Source organism: Oryx dammah, unplaced genomic scaffold (genome assembly GCF_014754425.2).
Source record: "Oryx dammah isolate SB20612 unplaced genomic scaffold, SCBI_Odam_1.1 HiC_scaffold_2, whole genome shotgun sequence".
NCBI classification, from domain to species: domain Eukaryota; kingdom Metazoa; phylum Chordata; class Mammalia; order Artiodactyla; family Bovidae; genus Oryx; species Oryx dammah.
Genome location: NW_024070186.1, coordinates 102,221,652 through 102,238,128, shown reverse-complemented (window position 1 = coordinate 102,238,128; position 16,477 = coordinate 102,221,652).

Sequence of the window (16,477 nt, the reverse complement as noted above, 5' to 3'; positions counted from 1 at the left end):
CTATACCGCCATGATTTATGCTGGATGGAGGAATGAATAGCAAGCATCAGTAACCATCTCCACCCCTTCCCACCCCTTTCAAACTAACATTCCTTTCAGGAATATCCAAACTGTCATTTAGAGAAATCTTCAAGCCCTCCAAATTTCTATTCAACTATTAGTTAGTCTCTTAGCCCACACAGATACTTTCATGAAAATCACACTACAAGAATGTCTTAGAGAACTGGAGAGTTCCAAGTACCCTAGGGTACATATACAAATTACTTTTGCTCCCCTACTCCATCTATAGACTCTGGTAACCTTGGGTTCAGATCTGCCAAGGAAAATTGAGGCTTATTACATTTTATGCTTATCTTTGCAGAGTATTCTGCACCTTGACTGCCTGATAGAAGCACATCTTTTTTTTTTTTTTTTAATTTATTGATGTCTTTCCCCACTTACTATCTATACTGGTTTCCCAGGGCTGCCATAACAAATTACCACAAACCTAGTGGTTTTCTTTTATTTGAGTGACATCCTGTTTCATACAAACTTTTGAGCTAACTATTTTAGCACCTTAGAACTTAGAAATTAATACAGTCCTGACTTTGTTGGAGCATCCAAGATGTCTGCTTTAGTGAAAGGGAATATCTAGAATAAGCCTTGTCTGTTTTTTTTTTTTTTTTGGCTGGGCAGGTAAGTGATTGTAGTGATGGCTGCTGAAGGCTGCTGTACACATGTATTAGTCAAGGTTCGGTCAGGGGACAGAAACCACATCAGTTATTGGAACAAAGAGAATTTAACACAAAGAATTGTTAGCTAGCGAGTAAACTTGGTAACTAGGTATGTAAAAGGGTGAAAAAAAAAACCCTCTAAGATAACACTTGTCACAATTTATAAAATCATATACTTTAAATATCTGATGTACAGTTTATAATGTCATTTATACCTCAATTAAGCAATTATCTTAAAAAGGCTTTAATTATTAATAGGAGTATTTACGAGTTTCAAAACTGACTCTTTCTGGAAGTTGTTACACATTAACCTGTACTTATACTTAGTTTATGGGCTTTCCATGTGACTCAGTGGTAAAGAATCCACCTGCAATGCAGGAGACATAGGAACGTGGTTTTGATCCCTGGGTCAGGAAGATCCCCTAGAGGAGGGCAAGGCAACCCACTCCAGTATTCTTGCCTGGAGAATTCCATGGACAGAGGAGTCTGGTGCACTACAGTCCAAAGAATCAGACATGGCTGAAGCAACCGAGCATGCACGCATACTCAGTTTATACTCTTAAACAGTAACTCTGCAATTGCCATATCAGTGACTTGCTTTTTAAATTTTATTCATTTATTTATTTTTGGTTTTGGCTGCCCTGGGTCTTCATTGCTGCACACAGGCTTTCTCTAGTGAATGAGGACTACTCATTTTTGCGGCGCTGGGGCTTCTTATTGTGGTGGCTTCTCTTGTTTCAGAGCATGAGCTCTAGGTGCTCCAGCTTCAGCAGTTGCAGCTCGCAAGCTTAGTTGCTCTGTGGCATGTGGAATCTTCCTAGACAGGTATCCAACCCATGTCCCCTGTGTTGGCAGGCAGATTCTTATCCACCAGGGAAGTCCCAGTGACTTGCTTTCATGTGGAGTTTTTCTACCCATCTACTCTTAGGTAGGAATGCTTGTTAGCGTTGGTCTTCAACTCTGTTCCCAGTGAATCTTTTCTTCCTGATGGGATTTTTGCAGCCCTTGTAGCCTCATATGATGTTTAGAGGGTGAAGCATTTTATTAATTCCTAGCATTCTCACCAGCCAGGTCTATGGAAAGAAGGATGGAGAAGCAAATAGTCTGCTATACTACACTACAACTAAGTACACCACCCATAGGGTGATGTCTGCTCTCTGCTTTGCAACATTGTGTTCTTTGTAACTGTGCAGCATCTTGTACCTGAAAACCTTCCAGATCTCTCATGAAATATTTGATTTTATAAAATCCTTGTGGAGAAAAGCTGTAATAATCAAGACTTGCTGATTAAGAATGAGGTCAGCAATAGAGTTTTAGAATCTTTTTTTTTTCTCTGTATTTGTTAAATAATTCAAAAAATATCTAGTGGACACCTATATGCCAGGTACACTAACTTGTTTTATACTTCTAGAGGTTTTTTTATTCAAAGTGTGTTTAGCAGGACACCACCAGCATCACCTCGGAGCTTATTAGAAATGCAGAATGACAGTCCTCCTCCAGACATACAGAATCAGTATCTGCATTTTAACAAGATTCCTTAGTGACTTGTGTGTATATTTGAAAGGCACTATTAGCTCTGCTGCTTAAATACTGCTATGACTTTGAGAAAGTAACTTCACTTCTCTAAGATATTAACAAATGAGGGGATGGAAGTAATGGAAACCTCTTCACATATTATTTGCTGTTGTTCAGTTGCTAAGTCATGTCCGACCCTTTGCAACTGCATGAACTGCAGCACATCAGGCTTCCCTGTCCTTCAGTATCTCCCAGAGTTTGTTCAAATTCATGTCCATTGAATCAGCGATGACATCCAACCATCTCGTCTGTCGCCCCCTTCTCCTCTCACCCTCAGTCTTTCCCAGTGAGAGTGTAACAGGTAGGAAGGCCAGGGGTCTCCGAATGGAGGAAATAGGCTGCAAGTGTCAGACATTTTTAATCTCTCCCTTAAGCTGCAGGAGGAAACAAACTACAAGTGTCGGATTTTTTTCTCTTAAAATTTAAAATTCTGTGTTGCCGTGACGACACCTGCTTCCATCTGAACTTAACTTTTCTCAAACCTTGAACTAACCAATGTGTTTTTCTTATGGAAATATTTTCCTAAGCTATGTTGATCAAGCTGTGTATTTGCTTTGGAATTTGCCTTTCTTCAAAATGGTTCCACCTAAGACTAACTTTTCTTTTCTCAAACCTTGGGCTGATAATAGCTCAACAAACCAGAACTGATTTCAATTGTTTTATGGCTGGGGGATGACACACCTCTTGCCATCCTATCTCAAAAATGCATGTTGTGGGAGAGGGGCCTGGTAAAACTCCATCAGCCTTGAGGTGTCTCTCTTATCTGAGTAACAGCTTTCTAATAGACATAAAACATCCAGCTAAAGACTAGCAGGGGAGCACTCTTTCTGCCCCCTTCTGATGTCTATGTCAGAAGCTTTCTCTATCTCTTTTATACTTTCAGTTCAGTTCAGTTGCTCAGTCGTGTCCAACTCTGTGACAACATGGACTGCAGCACACCAGGCCTCCTTGTCCATCACCAACTCCCAGAGCATACTCAAACTCATGTCCATTGAGTCAGTGATGCCATCCAACCATCTCATCCTCTGTTGTCCCCTTCTCCTCCCGCCTTCAATCTTTCTCAGAATCAGGGTCTTTTCAAATGAGTCAGTTCTTCATCAGGTGGCCAAGTATTGGAGTTCCAGCTTCAGCATCAGTCCTTCTGATGAATAGTCTGGACTGATTTCTCTTAGGATGGACTGGTTGGATCTCCTTGCAGTTCAGGGGACTCTCAAGAGTCTTCTCCAACACCACAGTTCAAAAGCATCAATTCCTCAGTGCTCAGCTTTCTTTATGGTCCAACTCTCACAAGCATATATGACTATTGGAAAAACCATAACTTTGATTAGATGAACTTTTGTTGGCAAAGTAATGTCTCTGCTTTTTAATATGCTGTCAAGGCTGGTCATAACTTCTCTTCCAAGGAGCAAGCCTCTTTTAATTTCATGGCTGCAGTCACCATCCACAGTGATTTATTTGAAAGCCCAAAAATGTCTGTTACTGTTTCCACTATTTCCCCATCTATTTGCCATGAAGTGATGGGACCAGATGCCATGATCTTCATTTTCTGAATGTTGAGCTTTAAGCCAACTTTTTCACTCTCCTCTTTCACTTTCATCAAGAGGCTTTTTAGTTCCTCTTCACTTTCTGCCATAAAGGTGGTGTCATCTGCATATCTGAGGTTATTGATATTTCTTCTGTCTATCTTGATTCCAGCTTGTGCTTCATCCAGTTCAGCATTTCGCTTGATGTACCTGGATAATCCCATGGAGAGAGGAGTCTGGTGGGTTACAGTCCATGGAGTTGCAAAGAGTCGGATACGACTGAGCAACTAACACACACACATACACTCTGCATATAAGTTAAGTAAGCAGGGGGACAGTATATAGCCTTGACATACTGCTTTCCTGATTTGTAACCAGTCTATTGTTCCATGTCCAGTTCTAACTGTTGCTTCCTGACCTGCATACAGATTTCTTAGGAGGCAGGTCAGATGGTCTGGTATTCCCATCTCTTTCAGAATTTTCAGTTTATTGTGATCCACATAGTTAAAGGCTTTGACATAGTAAATAAAGCAGAAGTAGATGTTTTTTCTGGAACTCTTGCTTTTCGATGATCCAGTGGATGTTGGCCTTTTGATCTTTGTTCCTCTGCCTTTTCTAAATCCAGCTTGAACATCAGGAAGTTCACCATTCATGTGCTGTTGAAGCCTGGCTTGGAGAATTTTGAGCATTACTTTGCTAGCATGTGGGATGAGTGCAATTGTTCAGTAGTTTGAGCATTCTTTGGCATTGCCTTTCTTTGGATTGGAATGAAAACATTTTCTAGTCCTGTGGCCACTGCTGAATTTTCCAGATTTGCTGTCATATGAGTGCAGCACTTTCACAGCATCATCTTTTAGGTATTGAAATAGCCCAACTGGAATTCCATCACCTCCACTAGCTTTGTTCATAGTGATACTTCTTAAGGCCCACTTTACTTCACATTCCAGGATGTTGGCTCTAGGTGAGTGATCACACCATCATGATTATTTGGGTCATGAAGATCTTTTTTTTGTGTGGTTCTTTTGTGTATTCTTTCCACCTCTTCTTAATATCTTCTGCTTCTGTTAGGTCCATAATTTTTCTGTTCTTTATTGTGTCCATCTTTGTGTGAAATATTCCCTTGGTATCTCTAATTTTCTTGAAGAGATCTCTAGTCTTTCCCATTCTTTTGTTTTCCTCTATTTCGTTGCACTGATCACTGAAGAACGCTTTCTTATCTCTCCTTGCTGTTCTTTGGAACTCTGCATTCAAATGGGTATATCTTTCGTTTTCTCCTTTGCTTTTCGCTTCTCTTCTTTTCATAGCTGTTTGTAAGGCCTCCCCAGACAATCATTTTGCCTTTTTGCCTTTCTTTTTCTTGGGAATGGTCTTGATCACTACCTCCTGTACAGTGTCCTGAACCTCCATCCATAGTTCTTCAGGCACTCTATCAGATCTAATCCCTTGAATCTATTTGTCACTTCTACTGTATAGTTGTAAGGGATTTTATTTAGGTCATACCTGAATGGTCTATTGGTTTCCCTAATTTAATTTAAGTCTGAATTTGGAAATAAGGAGTTAATGATCTGGCCCACAGTCAGCTCTCGGTCTTGTTTTTCCTGACTGTATAGAGCTTCTCCATCTTTGGCTGGAAAGAGTATAATCAATCTGCAAAGAATATAATCAGTTTTATACTTTAGTAAAAACTCCAGTACTTTGGCCACCTCATGTGAAGAGTTTACTCATTGGAAAAGACTCTGATGCTGGGAGGGATTGGGGGCAGGAGGAGAAGGGGACGACAGAGGATGAGATGGCTGGATGGCATCACGGACTCGATGGATGTGAGTCTGAGTGAACTCTGGGAGTTGGTGATGGACAGGGAGACCTGGCGTGCTGCGTTTCATGGGGTCGCAAAGAGTCGGACAAGACTGAGAGACTGAACTGAACTGAACTGAATGCTTTATTAAACGAAAGCTCTGAGCAATCAAGTCTTGTCACTGGCCCTGGATTGAATTCCTCTCCTCCGGAGGCCAAGAATCTCAGCGTCTTTCATGGCTCAACAACAACCTATCTTCTTCGGGGCTTGTCCAGGTTCTTCAGGGCTTGTCCATGATCTTCAGGCCCACGTAAGAACACTCAAGACCTCAAGGCTCTCTGCTTTCTCAATATACACATTTTCGGCTGTACTTTAATAACTCTGGTGTGCTTGTATGAGTTAATGAGACACCCTGCATGAAGCAAGTGTTGAGCCCTGCTCTGTGGTTTCGAGGTGCCTCTTAATGACTGAAGGAAGCCCCCCAAAGGGGAAGCTTATTGGGGGTTTATACCAACCTGCCAATGCCAAGAGACACCCAATGTCCCTGTAAGGGGAACGGCCAGAGATGGGCAAGGCATGTGGACCGAATTTTCCTTTCTCAGTCATCTTTTCCTGGTCTCTTTGACCATTTCATAATTGCATGGGGAATTAGAACTGCTACCCTAATCTGTTGGATCATAGACTTTCAAGGGAATTGTGATCCATGCTGTTACTATGTACTTTTACTTAGACCCCCAAGTATGGAAGCACCTAGCCTTGGTAAGAGCTGAAAGTTACAAAAGCACATTTGGGAACTAGGCAGAACTCTAGCTTCAGGAACATCTCTCAGTCTAGAGGTCATTCTCTTGGCTGCCTGCCTCAGGGGCCAGTGACCCAAAAGTGAGTCTTGTCATGGCTGTGCCTCTTATCTGTGTGGATAGAAGCATTTCTGGTGACCACGAGGTTTTTGAGAACACAGACCTGGAATTGCAAGATGTGATTAGATTGGGATTATAATGGGCTTCTTCTTTCGGTAGTGCTAGTTCTTAGCAGACCAGCGAAGGCTCTCTGATGGCTTTTGTCTCAACTCCCTATATATTCCTTTTATGTAATCTGTGGAAATGACCTGGAAGCATTGGCCCTAGTAACTTGAGGACAAAAATCACTTTTTCCTCGCTGACCATCCCTCCACAACCTCTTTTGCTATCACATATACTCGCGTGGTGGCACTCAGAAGGGACATCTGGTTGTTGTTCATCTCTTTACGACTCACTGCTTTTACTGCGGTCAGGACTGTACTCAGGAATGTACATAGGCACACAGAACACGGATGCTTCCCCTAGGAGTCCTAGCTTAGGAAACATTCTGGGAAACTATTCTGCTCCACCCCAGGTGGCATCAGAGGAAATGGGAAAATCAAACACAGGTGTTGGTGGTAAGGAACTGGACATCAGTCTAGGATGCCATCAGATCTACCTTTGGTGCATCTCCACCCCACCTCGGTGGTAGAACTGGGAGGGACAAGACGCCTGCATTGGTAAGGCACAGACCAGGGAAGGAAAGGTTTGGTGGAGAGTCTGTCTACATCCCCATCTAGAGCAGGGAAGGACACTTCTGGTGGAAAAAAAGCCACGGCTGTGGATGCTGCTTTTTTTTCTCTTACAGATGGGAGCTAGCCGTTCCGGAACCACTCCTTTAAAATGTGTTTTTTAAAAAAGCTGGGACAAGTTTGATCTCCAGAGTTTAAAAAGACATGCTTAATTTTCTTCTGTTATACTCAATGGCCATGGTATCCTTTGGAAGATGGGGAATGTTGGCCTGTTGAAGGGTCTCTTAATTACGATACTATTTTACAACTAGACCAGTTCTGTAGAAAAGAAGAGAAATGGGTAGAAGTGACATAAGTGTTGCTCTTTTATCTCTCTGCGAGACATGCCAGTCTTGTGTCCTAAGGGTACAGATTTGGGTGTGAAACCTACACAGCTGCTTCCTGTTCTCTTACTTTGCCCCTGTATGTGGGCTCTCAACTGAACAGGCTGAGAATCAGGGGACTCTTCTAGGGGGGATTGCCTCAGTCTCTGTAGACTATTTAGAGGATCCAAAAAGTACATAGAAGACTTTATGGGGCTAATTTTACTTTATGACCTTACTTGGAGAGATGTAATACATGTCTTAGGACAAATGCTGACTCCTGACTCGAGAGCTTGAGTGTTGGGGGAAGCAACTACTTTTAGAGATGAATGGCTTGAATGCGAGATAAGAGGAAAGAGGGAACACGAAACAGCCCTCCTCACTACTGGGAGACAAGCAGTTCCCATGACAGACCAGACTGGGACTATAACATGGCTAAAAGAGGGTGGGATCAGAACCACTTTGTCAGTTGCATTATTGTAGGGCTTCAAGTGAGCACATGCTAAAACTTTATGCTAAGTTGGCTGATATAGAACAGGGAGAGAAGGAAACTCCTGATAAACTCCTGGTAAATTCCTAGATAGACTCTGGGGGAAGCTCTCTGCCAATTTACTGACATTGATCTCAAACGTGCAGGGAAGAAATGATCTTACAGATAGATTTCTCACTCATTTGGCTTCTGATATCTGCCATAAATTATGAAAACAGGTGTTTGGACCAAATCAGTCTTTAAAAAAACTGTTGCAGCTGGCTCAGATGGTGTATTATGGTAGAGAATACGAGGAGGAAAATAAGAGACAAAAAAGACCAGGGAAAGGCTGACGCCCCAACAATGACTGTTAGACCTGCTCTGAAACAGCCTGAGAAAAATGCCCAGAGGGACCCAAGTGAAAAGGGACAGACTGTGGAAAGGAGGGGCATCTCAAGTAGGATTGCCCTCAGGCATCTAAGTCACCCCAGGCTCCATAGTGGAGAGGAGGACCATAGTGGAGAGGAGACTGCCCTATGAGATGTAGGCCCCAGGGGTCAGACTCTCAAGACAATTGGGACTGACAGTGCCCCGGGGTCCCCACACGAGCTCGTGTCCTAATTACACCTGAGGAAACTGGGGTATTAATAACTGTGGAGGGCCAATCAGTCAATTTCTTTTGGACACTGGTGCAAATTTCTCTGTGCTCACTGAAGCCCCTGGTTTGCTTTCCTCCCAATCCACTACTGTAATGGGACTGTCAGAATGAGCCAAATGCTATTATTTCAGTCATCCTTTAAGCTGTGACTGGAATTCTGTGCTGTTTTCTCACGAGTTTCTATATTGTGCTGGATTCTCCGTCACCTCTTCTGGGGAGGAATATACTGAGCAAGGTCCAGGCCTCTGTTTTCATAAATATGGAGCCTGCTCTTTCTCTCCCATTAATTGAACAAAATGTAAATCCTAAAGTCTGGGCTGATGGAAAAACTGTGGGTCAAGCACAAAATGCTGTTCCTGTCTTTATCAAACTCAAAGACCCTCGCCTATTTCCACATCAAAAGCAGTACCGCTAAAGCCCTACATGAAGGAAGGGTTAAAACCCATCATTGAGAATTTAAAGAAGCAGGGGCTATTAATTCCCTGTAACAGTCCTTGCAACACTTCTATTTTTGATATAAATAAATCGAATGATAAATGGAGACTAGTTCAATATATATGAATAATAAGTGCCTAATCCTTTTACTTCATTGTCTGAAATTCCTGAAAGAGCCAAATATTTTCAATCATTGATTTGAAGGATGCTTTCTAGAGTTAAGCCTGTATTAAATCATCTTCTACCTATGACTTGAAGACAATTGAGCGTATTCTTGGGCATTACAGGCTATTGCTGCATTTGGATTCTGGGTTATGGGGAACTTGTCCAGCCTTTATATAAACTTATAACTGAGATTTAGCAGGTCCAAACCAGTCTCTGAGTCACCAGAGACTCAAAAGGCTTTTAAGACTCTTTAAAATCCTTTCTTGCAGGCTTCTGCTTTGAGCTTGCCCACAGGATCAGAGTTTAGTTTGTTTGTTACTGAAAAAAAGCTATAGCCACACTGCTTAAGGGTAATTTCCACTATTGTTTTGCTAATGCCTAAAGCTCATAAGTATACTAATAGGCAAAATTTTACTGTACTGACTTCTCATGATGTAAGAGGGGTCTTAAACTCCAAAGTTCAGAGTGACAATGGCCCCGCCTTTAAAGCTGCTGTAACTCAAAGGGTGTTGAAAACTCTAGGAGTAGAATATCACTTACGCTGTTTCTGGAGACCCCAGTCTTCAGAAAAAATTGAAAAGGCTAATGACATTATTAAGAGACATCTGTGTAAGCTAACTGAGGAAACACAAGGCAATTGTTTTAAAGTTTTTACCCATAGCTTTAATGAGGGCTCAAACTGCCCCTACGAAGGGACTGTCTCTATGGCAGACTGTTTTTGTGCACAGATATTGTCATAGACCCTGAAGCCTTAGAATTAACTATGTGACCCAGCTTTCAGCTTTTCAACCTCCTCATCAATTGAAGGCTTCCCATGGTGGGTTCCTCCTCAACTCTGCAAATACCTTCACCAACAACAATCATATGCAACGCCTCTCCTTGGTCTGATGACATCTAACAATCCTAAGATGGACTGGTATAACATATTGTACTTTAACTATGAACATAATGTGACTTTTAATTTTGATTAGGTTTTAACTTGGTTTAATGACTATTTTGCCTTACATTTATAACTATAAAATGCGGTTTGTTTCTAACCATCTGAAAGCTTTTAAGTTACAAATGGTTATCTAGGCTCCTATGAGTGCCACAGCCTCCTCCAACTATTACTTGGGGCTCCTGGATCAGAGACCCTCAATATGAGAGTCAGGAGAATATGTTGCCTCAACAATTTAGGGACCACGCCTCTCAACAGCGGGAAGTAGTTATGGAATGAAAACGACCTTCTTTTCCCTTGGCAACATAATTCTCCTATAAGGAAAGAGGAGAGCAGAATGAGAGAGTCAATTCCTAGGCAGGTTGATAAGAAGTCCGGGGTCCCCAAGGAGGAGAAAGGGGTCTGGGGCTCTCAAGGAGGAGATAGGGGTCTGGAATTCTCAAGAAGGAGGAAAGGACAAACATTTTTTCCCACATTCCTTAGTAAGGATTATATAACATAATGTATCCTGCTTGAGGACATGTTTCTCCTTCCTGAAAACTCTCTGACTAATCTGTTATCTTAAAATGTATATTATGGGAGTGGCTCTAGTAATAGCTTTACAACCTTGTGACATTCTTTTGATTTATTTTAGTTACCAATTAAAAAGTATATAATTCCCTTGCTAAGACTAGGGAAGGGGGCATTCTCCATCTCCCTTCTGAAGTCTATGTCAGAAACTTTCTCTGTCCCTCTGCTACACAAAAGCTCTTGAGTGATCAAGCCTGGCCCCTGTACTGAAGATAAATCTTTTTCGGAGATCATGAATTTGACATCATTCACTGTAAGCTATCACCAGCATCAGGATTTTTCCCAGTGAGTTGGCTCTTCATATCAGGTGGCCAAAGTATTGGAATTTCAGCTTCAGCATCAGTCCTTCCAATGAATATTGAGGGTTGATTTCCTTTAGGGTTGACTAGTTTGATCTCCTTGCTATCCAAGGGACTCTCAAGAGTCTTCTCCAGCACCTCAGTTTGAAAGCACCAATTCTTTGGCACTTGGCCTTCTTTATGGTCCAACTCTCACATTCGTACATGACTATTGTATTATTGGGGGCATATAATTTAGACAGACTTCCTAAAGCACTTAACACACTGGCTGGTATCTAGTAAGTATTTTTAGAAGAGTTAGCCCTGGTATTGCAAATCTGAAGGCAGTCAGTAGACCCAGGACTTGGTCTTCTTTGAGTTTTTGGCAGAAGCAGCCATTTTCCTGCCTTTCTGTTATTCATATTTGCTTCATCATTCCCCTCTGCCATAGCCTTGTCCCCAGCTGTATTGCACTGAAGTTTGCTAACTTAGAGTATGTCATTGTGTTGGGGGAAAATTAGTTCTCTTCTTTCACATTCATGACATTTAGACTTAAATTTGTTTTCTTTTTTCCCCACAAAATAACAATGGAATTTGAGAAACAAACAAACAAAAAGAAAGCTAAAAGAAATTAGTCATTAAATCTTTTTTGTAAACCTTTCCTTGAAGCCACTTCACTTCTAGTTCACTCATTTGTCCATAATGCTGACAGATACTATATTAAGAGATATGACAAGCACAGTATTGTTTCCTGGATTGGATCCTGGATTGGAAAGGGGAGAGGAAAAGTGAACGTCTCAATTCCAAATGTCATAATAAAATACTGTCTGGGTGACCTAAACAACAAAAGTTTGTTTTCTGCTAGTTCTGGATGCTGGAGTTAGAGACTAGGATGGCAACATGCTGGATTCTGATGAGAACTCGCTTCAGGGCTTGCAGATGGATGCCATCTCACTGTGTATTCGTAAGGCTTTTCCTCATTTTATAAGGTCGCTGATCTCATCGTGAAGCCCCTACCTTCATAATGTACTCTAACCCTTATCACTTCCCAAAGGCCCCACTTCCAAAACCATCACATTGATGGTTAGAGTTTAACATATGAATTTCAGGGGGACACAAACATTTACTCCAAGAAGGGACTAAAGTTTATTTATAAAGTTGTTATTTATTTTAATAGGTGACACTATTGGACATTGAAATTTTGTTTCATTTTTTTATTGATACCAATTTAGATTCATTGTGTTAATGATTTACCCAATAATTAGGTATTCAAATGTGATTATTTCTTATTTTCCTTAAAGCTAGCTAGTGCTTTAGTAAATTTTATCATGTTGGGTCTTTTTTAAAATTAAATTTATTTATTTTTGGCTGTGCTGGGTGTTCCTTGCTGTGTGAGGGCTTTCTCTAGTTTCGGTGAGCGGGGGCTACTCCCTAGTTGCAGCATGTGGGCTTGTGGGCTTCTCATTGCTGTGGCTTTTCTTGTCTCAGAGCATGGGCTCTAGGATGTGTGGACTCCATAGTTGTGGCTTACAGGTGCCCTGAGGCATGCATGGTCTTCCTGGACCAGGGATCAAACCTGTGTCCCCTGCACTGGCACGCAGATTTTTAACCTCTGGACCACCAAGGAAGTCCTTTAAAATATATTTTTTAATTGGAATATAATTTTTTTACAATGTTGTGATAGTTTCTGCTGTACAACGACATGAATCATCTGTAAGTATACATATATCTCCTTCCTCTTGAGCCCCCCTCCCACCCCCACCATCCCACCCCTCTAGGTGGACACTGGGTTTTAAATGATGTGGAATTAAATGATGATGAAGCTCTTTTAGATAAAGTGATACACGTAATTTTCAGAGAAGAACTAGATGTATTTAAGGGCTTTAAACAACAACAGTGCTGTTATCCAGAGATTAAAATAGGATGATTTATACTGCAGATTCTCCTTTCCTTTTGTTGGATTTCATGAAGAATCTTAGTACAGAGCTGGCTGGCTACCTTGGACTCCCTAATTCTAGCAGCCTCCAGATTATGCCCATTCCATTCATGTCTATATCCTCAGACACAAGCACAGTGCCTGGTGCAGGATAGACACCCCATACATCTGTGTTCCAGGTTAGGCCAGACCCCAGTGAAGCATCTCTGCTTCATCTTTCCGATGTTTCCATTACCTGTGTTTTTTGGGGAGGGGAAATTAATTTCAAACCTACAGAAAAGATGCAAGAATAATAAGACGTGTCATAAACCCATTACCCAAATTCACTGATATTTTTCAATTTTTAGCAGTTTATTTTAAAATAATTTCATTCTTAAAGATTTGAAAGACAAATACAATCTAATAATGATACAAAGAACTACCATATACACTTCACCCACGTTTCCTAATTATGAACATTTGTCTTCATTTTCTCCCATATATCATTATTTTCTTTTTGAAATGTTTGAGGTTAAGTTGTAGATATGTTTCCAAATTACTCCTGAATACTTTAGTGTATATATGCTAAAACAATGACACTTGCATATGTAAATTCAACATTCCCATTGAATTCAGGACATTAACATGGCAACAATACTTTTATCTAATCCACAAAATCCATGCAAGTTTTTCCAGTTGTCTACTATAAAAAGGAATAGAGGACTTCCCTGGCAGTCCAGTGGTTAAGACTCTGTGATTCCAATGTAGGGGGTACAAGTTCAATCCCTGGTTGGGGAACTAAGATCACATGTGCCATGTCGTGTGGCCACAAAAAAGAGAAAAGACGAATAGTAGTAACAAAATTATTGCCCTTCCCTCCTTTCCTTTCTGGTTCAAAATCCAATTCAGAAAATCATGCATCCAATTGATTGTCATGTCTGTTTAGCTTCTTTCAATCTGTACTTCCTTAGGTTCTCTTTGTTTTTCATGATTTTGACATTTTTAGAGTATATATAGTTTAGCTATTTTATAGAATTTCCTTCAGTTTGGATTACTCTGATTTTTTTTTCATGGCTAGATTCAGGATATACTTTTTGGTGTGGACACAGAAATGGTGCTGTTTTCAATGCCTCATGTCAGAAGGCACACATTATTTTTTCTCATCACTAAAGATAGTCAGTTGAGGAATTAATAGATTCTGGAGGGAATTTATTTTGAGACTATGTACATACATATTCTTTTTCTCATCAAAATTTTATCCTGTGAACCCTCCTACACTGCTGGTGGGAATGTAAATTGGTATAGCCACTATGGAGAACAGTATGGAGGTTCCTTAAAAAAACTAAAAATAGAAGCAACATCAGTCAGTTCAGTTCAGTTCAGTTGCTCAGTCGTGTCCGACTCTTTGAGACCCCATGAACTGCAGCACCCCGGGCTCCTCTGTCCTCCACTCTTTCCTGGAGTTGGCTCAAATTCATGTCCATTGAATCAGTGATGCTAACTATCTGATCCTCTGCTGCCCCTCCTAATTTTGCCTTTAATCTTTCCCAGCCTCAAGCTCTTTTCCAATGAGTTGGGTCTTCTCATCAGGTGGCCAAAGTTTTGGAGCTTCAGCTTCAGAATTAGTCCTTACAATGAATAGTCAGGTCTGATTTCCTTTAGGATTGACTGGTTGGATCTCCTTGCGGTCCAAGGAACTTCAAGATTCAGGAGTCTTCTCCAAAACCACAATTTAAAAGCATCAATTCTTTGGTGCTCAGCCTTCTTTATGGTCCAACTCACATCTGTACATGACTACTGAAAAGGCCATAGCTTTGACTATACAGAACTTTGTCAGCAAAGTGATAGCTCTGCTTATTAATATGCTATCTAGGTTTGCCATAGCTTTCCTTCCAAGGACAAGCATATTTTAAATTCATAACTAAAAGTCTCCCCTTAAATGCTTAAAATACTTGAAGGGAACTCCAGTTTGTAGTTATTGATGGCATAAAGCGATTTTAGCAATTTATTTTATAAAAATTTGACTTTTCATTTCTATCAAGAGATAGAAGCAAGAACCTTCCCCCAAAGGTTTACTGTCAAAATACAGAACATAATACTTTCCTGCCAATTGACCTGCCTAGATGGCAGGGGGAAAGGAAATAACTAGAGTTTTTGCCATCTAATATTTGAGGCTAACTTAAATAAATATCACTGCTATATAATGAAACAGTTTAGTGTCTTCTGCTCAACCACTACAACTTAATAATAACTCTCATTTATTGAGCAGTTATTTTATGTCAGGCACAACATTGAATGCATTGCAAATACAAATAATGACTGTATTAGATGGTTTTTATTATCTCAATGTTCAGAAAAAAATATTGAGACTCAAGAGTTTAAAACACATGGCATGGTCAAATCATTAGAAACCAGCAGAGAAGAAATCTATAATACAGTCAAATCCCAACTCTAAAATTTTGTTGTTACTGTATTGCTTCTTAAATTGTCCACAAAACATGCTTACACAATTTTTTTTAAGAAGGAAAACAGATTTTTATTCCCCAGTTTTCTCATTGTTAAAATGGTATTGGAGGAATTCCCTGGCAATCCAATGGTTAGGACTCCACACTTCCACTTCAGGAGGCCCAGGTCTGATCCCTGGTGGGGGACCTAAGATCCCACAGGCCACCTAGGGCATGCCCAAAAAAAGAGAAAGAAAAAAACTTCAAAATAAAATAAAATGGAACTGGTATTGCCTTCTTTGATTGATTCACGTGTAGGTTGAAATTAAAGTAGATATGTAAAATTTCTTTAAAAAATAATTTTTTGAAGGTCTTATGAAGGTCTTCTACCCATCTCGATTGCCCCACAGAGACTGGTAAGATTAGTTTCTTTTAGGAGGGGAACCAGGTAGATGTTAAGAAAGGGTAGAAAGGAAGACTGTTATTACATGCCCTTTTACTCTTCCAAACTATATTAACTACTTTATCTGATCAAATAAAAATAATTAATTAGAAATTATTTCCTCAAATGATCTTTATAGTAATAGATTATAGCTTGAGACATCAGTATGAATTCATGTTTGACTTAATATAGGTACAGATGGTTACATACAGAAATATTTATAGATATGTATATATACACAGCTTACTATATACACATATATTACTATTTTTTGTTCTGTCAACTTAAAGTACGTAAAAAAGTAAAGATACTCCTGTAGAAGCAAGCATACCTAGAGTCTACATCTTGGTTTCTAATATGATTTTCCAATAAAAAGAAAGGGCTCCTTGGAGAAATGGTTGATTTTAAGACCAGGGCAAGAATTACAGATGAGCCTGAGCCTGGAGCATGTTGTAGTACCAATAAGTAAGGAAGTACTCAAAAAAAAAAAAAAGAACCAATTTGATCAAGAAAATAAAGTAGTACTGTATTTTAAACCAAAGTATAGAATAAATATCCATGAGTCTATACAAAAAAAGATAAATGATTAAATAAATAAAGTAATAAGTGGAGGAGAAGAGACAAATCTTGTGTGCAGAAATCCAAAAATTGTATGTAAATATTCTGCC